The sequence below is a fragment of the Rhincodon typus genome, chromosome 45 (assembly GCF_021869965.1).
Source record: "Rhincodon typus isolate 14 chromosome 45, sRhiTyp1.1, whole genome shotgun sequence".
Taxonomy (NCBI): Eukaryota; Metazoa; Chordata; class Chondrichthyes; order Orectolobiformes; family Rhincodontidae; genus Rhincodon; species Rhincodon typus.
The window spans coordinates 1,906,096-1,915,081 of record NC_063376.1 but is presented as its reverse complement, the minus strand read 5'-3'; the positions used below and the strand labels follow the sequence as shown (position 1 = coordinate 1,915,081).

General features: G+C 43.4%; 1 long non-coding RNA gene across 2 annotated transcripts in view; it reads left to right on the top strand.

Moving 5' to 3' along the window:
• The first annotated feature begins 1,576 nt into the window (after positions 1 to 1,576).
• Positions 1,577 to 8,986, top strand: part of LOC109921778 — a 49,344-nt gene continuing 41,934 nt past the window's right edge. For both annotated transcript variants that reach the window (XR_007266121.1, XR_007266122.1), the window contains exon 1: positions 1,577 to 1,691. This is a non-coding gene — a long non-coding RNA (uncharacterized LOC109921778). The remainder of the gene's footprint in view (positions 1,692 to 8,986) is intronic.

The window sequence follows — 8,986 nt, the reverse complement described above, 5'->3', positions numbered from 1 at the left end:
ACGTTTTGTAGATGATGTAAATGAGCATTGGTGGTGGAGGGAATGGATGTTTGCGGATGTGGTGCCAATCAAGTGGATTGCATTGTCCTGGATGGTGACAAACTTCTTGAATATTGTTGGAGCTGCACTCATTCAGGGGAGTGGGGAGTATTTCATCCAGTTCTGAGGAAGGGTCACTGGACTCGAAACGTTAACTCTGATTTTTTCTTCACAGATGCTGCTGGACCTGCTGAGCTTTTCCAACAACTTCTGTTTTTGTTCCTGATTCACAGCATCCGCAGTTCTTTTGGTTTTTATTTAGTATTGTATCACCTTCCTGACTTGTAAATTGTGGACAGCCTTTGGGGAGTCTTAGTCCTGATTTGTAGCCTTACCATCATTTTTAGCCATGTCTGATGTTCCTCGCATGCCCTCCTGCACTATCATTAAACCAGGGTTGATCCCTTAGCTTGATGGTAATGGTAGAGTTGGGCAATAAGGTTACAGATTATGTGGGAGTACAATTCTACTGCTGCTGATGGTTCACAGCACCTCATGGATGCCCAAGCTTGAGTTGCAGATCTGTTCAAAGTCTATCCCATTTAACACGGTGATAGTGCCATACAACACGATGGAGAGTATTCTCAATGTGAAGACAGGATTTCAAGCCCTTTGCAGTACTGTAACAGTTGGTGTCATTGATAGAGTCCACCTCTTTCCAAATTAGAGCATTTACATTTGAAGATGGCAGTCAGGTGTGTCGGGGAGGTCAGCAGCTAGAACTTTTATGGGTATCAAATTCCAAATTCAAAATCAAACTCGATTGGACCCTTGGTGATACTTTTATATGCTGATAAATTGTACGCTTGGTGCTGCACCCGATCTGATGAAGGAAGCTATTTTTCAACAGCATTTTCCAAAATAATCAGCACGGAACCAAACTAATCACAGCTGGAGAGAAGCAGATCCTGAATTATACCTACTCCCCAACGCCACTCCTAATGTTTCATTCCAGAAAACCAATTGTTGGTAATTTTTCGTACAGGAAGCACAATGTTAACCCTGAACATCCAATGTAATTAATTCCCAAGAGGTTTAAAATACACAACTGGAAGCCGTAATTGCTCGTACTTTGTGGTTAAACAAAGTTCCAAAATCAGGGGCAGTATCAATGACTTTAAAGGCAAAACACAGAGTAATGATTTACACCATCTGCGCACAGTGTAAAATGATGACTTTCGGTTTCAATGGGAAATACAATTTGTTTTATATAGAGAGGGCAAAATACATTTTCAGCACAATTAAAAAGAAAGCCTTGAAAACGCGAGTGCTTCAACATTTCCGAATGTCACCTTCATTTTCTTCCTGGTGGAATAGAGGAGCTGGCTGACAGGATCAGTTCAGCCAGACCTCTGCATCCTTCTCCTCAGCCCATAGCCTCCATTCCCTCCCCTAAAACTGTGTACAAATGCGGATACTCACCTCCGCCACCCGTCCCCCCACCGCAGTTCCTTAGCAAACATCGCGAGATTCTTTCCATTTGCTCATTCCACCCCCCTCCCAACAAAAAAAAAGCCCACACAAACAGACAGAGACACAACCTTGAGCAGCAAACAAGCAGCTGGCTCTTGTCTTTGCTGCTGGTACCTCGCCTGCCTCCTCTCTCTCTGAGTGAGTGTGTGTGTCTGCTCCCACCATCCATTCAACCACAGGTAAGTCACCTAGCAATGTGTTTTTTTTCGCGCATCTTGCCACCTAATGCATATGCCTTTGGCTGAACCTGAGCATCCTCATTCCTGATGTGGGTGTCTCTCTTCCACTGACTGTGAGCAGGGAGGTGGACTACTCAGCTGCAAACGGCGAGAAAGAAATGGACACAGGGTGTTATGCATGTATTTTTTAAAAAAAAGAGGGTGTCCCAGCGGCTCCCACACAGCCAGATGCATTCGAGGCGGGGTGTGTGCGTGGGTCTAAACATTTGCAAAGCATCTGCTTGTAAAGGAGACAGTGAGAGGAAGCAATCGATCCGTCTCGGTACCCATGACAACGCCACAATAATGAAGGCGCCTGTGCTATTTGTGGGTTGTTTTTGGACTGGTGCACGAAATCTTCCGAATATTTTTATTCCATAATCCCCGTGACCCCTGTATAGATGCAGCAGGTGATGGGAGTCAGTGTTGGGTCTAATTTTGCTCAATGCCCTGTCATTTTGGAGGTAGCGAGCAGCACTGAAACCCACGCTCAGAGACTCCCCTCTGGCTGTGCTCTAACATGGGCCTCAGTTTGAACAGGACTGAAGCTTTAAGGTATTGAGGGCTGCCATGTGTGGCCCACGTTAAAGTGTCTGCTGATTATATAGTCCTTCCCTCACCTTACCTCCTTCCAGGGCTCCTTCAGCATGAGTTAGGTTGAGGGTTTGAGTCGGCCACTTGGTCATCCCATTGGCAGCACTGGCGACGGTGTGTGATCAGGAATGTGTAGGAAACACGACCCTTTTCGAGCAAAAATTGTTGCCAGTCTCTTTACCTGAAGTGAAATGTTGCAATCTCCTCAGCACAAGGAACAGGTCAGAGATGGGGAACTCTGAATAAGGGCAGTGTTTCCTGTTGAATGACTGTTCGCCTAGATTGGCCACATCCTGTGCAGAGAGGTGTGTTGCATTTATTTTAATGCAACAAAGGATCCCTTGTTAAAGCTGATTTAATCAAACCACAAAGTGTAACAACAGGAACAGGAATAGGCCACAGACCTGGAGCCTGCTGCATCAGTTAGAACATGGCTGATGTGTCCTGTAACTCTAATGTACCTGCTTTTCCTCCATGTCCCTTGATACTCCTGGCCCACAAAAAAGAACTGTCTTCAAAGATGTATACATCCCATCGCACACACAGTTTTGAGTTTAGGATTTCCGCTACCTTTTTATTCACTTGTGGGACGTGGGCATTACTGGCTGGCCAGCATCTATTTATTGCCTGCCCTTGAGAAGGTGGTGGTGTACTGCCTTCTTGAACCGCTGCAATCCATGTGCTGTCAGTTGACCCTTAATGCACTTAGGGAGGGAATTCCATGGATTTTGACCCAGTGATGCTGAAGGAACAGCGATACATTTCCAAGTCAGTATGGTGAGTGGCTTGAAGGGGAACTTGCAGAGGGTGGTGTTCCCATGTATCTGCTGCCCTTGTCCTTCTGGATGGAAGACTTCATGGGTTTGGAAGGTGCTGTCTGAGGATCTTTGGTGAATTTCTGCAGTGCATCTTGTCGATGGTACACACTGCTGCGACTGAACGTCGGTGGACGGAGTGGATGTTTGTGGATGTGGGTCACACCTTTTGTATGAACTCTTGATTTTGCTGCTAAACATCTCAGTTCTGACATTAAACGTTATGTTTCCCTGGTAAAACATTTCTTCAGGAGAGAAATTACTTTCTCCAAGTTGCCTGTGGTGAATCCTTTAACATATCTGAGAGCTTTCTTGAGACAGTGATCGTATCAAGGGAGCTTAATGGCTGATTCCACCTTTTCTTTCACATATCAACTGCACCATCCCTCAGTACAGCAATGATCCTGCATTTCTGAAGTTGGTGAGCTACCACACCCCAAATGGGTTCTTTGTTCCTGTGAAGGAAGGGCCTTAATTTGTTGAATGTTCATTCTTATTCCATACTTCACTTGTTCTGAATCCAGTGGAGCATGGAAATTATACAGTGAAACTGGAAAAAGGAGGAGACCATTCAGATCTCTTCATGCAATTAAACCACTATGATTTGTATCGTAACTCAAATTATCTGCCCTACTTCTTGTAACCTTTATATCCTTGCTCATCAAAGTCTATCTGTCTCAATTGTAAAACTTTCAACTTACTTCCAGCCTTGACAGATTTTAAAAACTGTCCGTTCAAGATTTCTGCCATTTTTCACACAACCTGGCATCACAACTTTTACATTTTTTAAAATTCTTAATCTGCTTGTGAGCCCTACTGGCTGGGCCACCGTTTAATTCTCCTCTGTAATTATCCTGGAGAAGATGGTGGTGAGCTGCCTTCTTGAACTATTGCAATCCTTGGTCCATAGGGACACCTACAGTGCCATTAGGGAAGAATTTGATCCAGTGACACTGAAGGAATGGTGATATATTTTCAAGTGAGGATGGTTTGTGTTTCGGAAGGGAACTTGCTGATGTTTCCAAGCCTCTGAACCTCTTGTCCTCCTGAGGATTGATTCCTGGGACTGAGTGCTACATTCCAGATGTGAGCTGACCAGTATGAATGTGAGGCTAATCTTGTTGAATTGATCTTGTCTGAAAACTAAAGATCCATGCGCCATTCAACAGGTGAAGGAAATCAGTGGTTTTCTGACAAACCATCATCTGGATGTCCCATCAGAACATGCTACAAATGATTTTTCCCTGTTTTGTGCAGAAGTTATCAATGGCTATAGGTGTAAAAGACTATCTCACTGCTCTCTATCTTTCTAACCTCCTCCAGCCTCACAGTGCCCCGAGATCTCTGTGTCTCTTCAATTCTGACCTCGTGTGTATCCACAGCTTGAGGTGTCAGCTGTGGCTTTTGCTGAGCTCTGGAATTCCATTCTAAAGCCGCGGAACCTTTTTCTAATGCACTGATTAAATCTGCATCTTAGATCAAGCTATTGACCACCTACTACCAATCTCCTTTTGTCTCTTGATACTGTAGTTTGTTTGATAGAAGCGTTTTGGAATGTTTAATTACATTAAAAGTGCTCTATAAATTCAAAGTGTTGTTGAAGGGAAAGAAGAGGGGTGGGGATTGTGTTTTAATTAAGCAGTCTAACAACAGAGAGACAGTGGAAGGAGTGGAGAGTGGGGATGAAGATGGAGAACTGAATATTGTCATTATACATCTAGACGTTGAGCCCATGTCTTTGGTTGTATCACCAAAGGGAAACATGTAGATGAGGGACATTTAACTTGGCGATTCAATTGTAACAGTGTAAGGTAGGCAGAAAAGTCATGCCTGGTGATGAGCTAACTATGATTTGCATAGGTATGGATGGAAACAAATGAGGACAATCCCACTAAATTGGAAAATAGAGGAGAGACATTGGCTGACAAGGTCAGGTGTCCCTGTTTCACCTCCATTCACCATGGTTAGAGTTGCAAAGGATGTCATTTGCAGCTTAAAAGGGAGGAGGATGTTAGCAGAATCACAGAATTGTTATGCTCAGAAGAAAGCCGTTCAGCCCATCTTGCCCAAGTGAGCATCATGAATTAGTGCCATTCTCCTGTTTTCACCCCCGCACATCATATCTATTTGAATAATCATCCAATGCCCTCTGGAATGCCTTGGTTGGATCTGCTTCCACTGAACTTTCAGGCAGTATCTTCCACTTGTAACTCAAATTATCTGCCCTACTTCCCTCATCTTCCATATGACCAAAACTGAGGCAAGTACCTAACATGGAGTGGTGGGGATGGGGCAACTAGGCTATTTAGGAGCATACTGGGAAATTGGGGATGAGGAGGGATGAATCAAGGGCAGGTAGATGAAAGATGTCCAGAGAAAGAGAGGATGAAGGTGATTGTGGAGAAACCACAGAATGAGATGGAACAAAAACAAAGTTGCTGGAAAAACTCAGCAGGTCTGGCAGCATCTGTGGAGCAGAAAACAGAGTTAACGTTTCGGGTCCGGTGACCCTTCCTCAGAACATTAGGGTGGATTGGCCATGGGAAATACAGGGATAGGGTGAGGAGGAGTGTCTGGGTACAGTGCTCTTTGGAGGGTTAGGGTGGACTTGATGGGCCAAATGACCCTTCCTCACAGAATGAGATGGGATCTTCCTGAGAGCAGTTGGGTAAAGCTAAGAGATGGTTTGACTTTATATGAAAGAGGAAGAGGAGAGCTTGCCATTGGTCTATCAGCATTGTGAGTACACAGTACCTCAGCTCTGTCAGAAGTTGGGATTGTTCATGTTAAAGCAAGGAAAGGAATGTGTTAGGGGTGTTGAAAAATATCCCAATGGTTTTAATCGACTAAATACGGAGAAACTGTTTCTATTACAAGAGGTTTGGCAATTAGAGAATATAGATTAAGAAAAAATACCAGAGAGGGAGTTTTTTTTTAAAACAGCAAGTTATTACAATTGGAAGTGCACTGCCTGAAAGTATAGTGAAGCAGTTTCAATAGTAACTTTCAAAAGTGCAAGGGGATACTGTAAATATTTGAAAAGGAAAGATACAGACAGTGGGAAGAAGAGAAGGAAATGGAGCTAAGCAAAAAGAGACAGTGCAGGCACAAGAGGCCAAATAGCCGCCTCCTGTGCTGAGTGATTTTATATAAATGTATTTAACTGCTATATCAAGTACATGCACACACCATATTGACTGTCTTTATATGTTTATATACAAGCTGCATGCTGATATCACCTTACCTTGACATTAGTATCAAAATTATTCATAGATTCAAATACTAGATATAGTTGAAACAGGATGCATAATTCAGACATGAGTATATTGTACTACATCCATCTTCTAGCTATGAATATAAATATGATGTAACAACTAGAGATCGTATAGCTTCTTAACATAACAACTCTCAAGGTCGTCAATTGCCTTTAGCCATCTCAGCCTTAAATCTAGAATTCCCGCTTCACCTCCCTCCTCCTTTAAGATGTACCTTAAACTTACCTGTTGGTCCAAGCTTCTGAGTTTGTGCCCCAATGTCTCCTTGTTTGGATTGGAGTCCATTTCTGCCTGATTACTCTGTCACAAAACACCGTAGGACATTTCAATACCAAAGCAGTGTTCTAAAATACAAATTGTGGGTTTGATGAGGTTGTTCACAGTGCTGGGGGCAACAAGAGACATTCCTTTTTATTACATTATTTATCATCTGATGTGACACTCCTGGGGACTCATAAATCCTTGTCATATTCTTTTTGGACCTGTCAGTTTGAACAGAGATGACAAAAATCTGAAGAAATTTCCATGACTGATCTCACCTTTGGGGAGATTACAGAACCATTCAATAGATCTTAAATATAAAATTATAAGTCATATGTACCAAATGGCAAAATATTTTCCCTAAACTCAGTTTCCTATAAATGCAGATGTATAAATCCTCTTATTATTAATAGATAAGTCTCTCTTTTGCATGGAAGGTTCTGTTACTGGAAATATAATTACAATGCATCACTTAATCCAGTTATGCTGCTTTGACCTAGACGTTGATAGGAGAATTAAAGGAGTGAGTTCATTGAGCTGTGTGGACAAACTGATTAAACATCCCAGTTCATTGGGTTTCCAGCCCACTCTGCTGATGTTCAGTAATTACAAAGAAACTCCAGATTTGAAAGAAATGGCCAACAAGATGGCTAGGCAGAGAGATAGATATCATCTGATATGGTTGGATGGAAATACAGCCCAAACGGGAAAGTCACAGATAGAGAGGCACAGATAGGGAACCTGAAATGGACAGGGATCAAAATAGGGACAGTCAGACAAAAATAAAGAATGCAAATCCGAAAAGAGTCAGAGAGAGTCCCAGTCCGGAAGATTGATATTCATAGAGAGAGAGAGTCAAACAAAAATAGCATAGGTTAGCTAATAGAGGGTGTTATAGCCTCCAAGAAAAAGGCAAACCAGCTGGAAATATGGTTCGAAGAAGAGAAATGGACAGAACTAAAATGTGCAAGTACAAATAAAAAGTGAAAAGAGTCAGTGTGGCTCTATCCTGACAGCAGAGGGCTTAGTATAAGTCTGGTCCAGATGGTCCCCTCCTGTCTCACACACAGTGGGAGAGATCGACCATTCTTGTTTGCTTCCCAAATCCTCCCTTTATTTAACACCTGCTGTGTTGTTCAGTTTTACTGTCAATTTGTGGGAGTTATAGACATTGTAGCAAAAGTATTTGTTGTGAAAGTCACTCAGATAAAAGAAAAATCTAAAACTACCTGGCTGGCAGCAAAGCAATCCCACCTACACAGATTAAGAGTGCTGGGAGGGAGTCCAGTCCTTGTGAAACTCCAGTTGGGTGCTGATCCTGTGTAACTGTACCCTGGCTGTTGGCAGCTGCTATTTCTGTGAACGCTGGCTCTGACCTCTACATCTGAACTCCCTGGGGTGTCAATGACAAGACACATGGAATCCATGCGGAAATGCCACCGGAAAACAGCCCCAGCTTACAGAAAGGCACAAGGATCTTTTGTAACACCAACCACCTACCCCCCCCCCCCCCCCCCCCCCCCCCCCCCCCACCCCAGGTACAATTAATCCAAGAGCTTGCCCACAGTTCACAGGCAGGTCCGAGCTGACCAAGTGTCTGGATCCTTAGAAACACCACGCATTTGTTTCTCGCACTAGGGCGGACTGTTGTTTGTAGTTTCTCGCCTGTCATGAAGTGAAGTCTGAGATAGTAGGAACTGCAGTTGCTGGAGAATCCGAGACAGAAGTGAAGTCTGTCCCTTTATAGATGAAGGCAAATTCAAGTGAAGCAGCTCTGAAAAACAAAGAAGTTACATTTCTGTAGCACCCTATCACCAGCACAGAGTGCTTTGCTGTCAATGAAATAGCTTTTTGAAGGGCTGAAGTAGGAAACAATGGTTAAGGTTCACACAGCATGGAGTAAACTGTGACAACTACCAGAAAATCTATTTTTTCAGTGATTAAAAACAGGAAGTGCTGGGAAATTCAGCAGGTCTGGCACCATCTGAGGACAGAAAAACTATTAACATCTTAAGACAGCGTGACTCCTCAGCACTGTTTTATTTCAGATTTCCAGCATCTATAGTCTTTTACTTTAATTTTTCTCAGTGATTTCAACTAAGGCGTAGAGGGCAGTACAGGACAGCAGGGAGAGCCCCTTCTTTTCAATAGTGCTAATAGTGTATTCACTCCCACCCAGAAACATCAGAGCTGGGAATGGTGGTGTGGCAGAGGTCTCTGCATAAAGCCTCATTAAAAAGATCGCACTGCAGCATTCCCTCAGTACTGACCCTCCGACAGTGCGGCGCCCCCTCTGCACTGACCCTCCGAC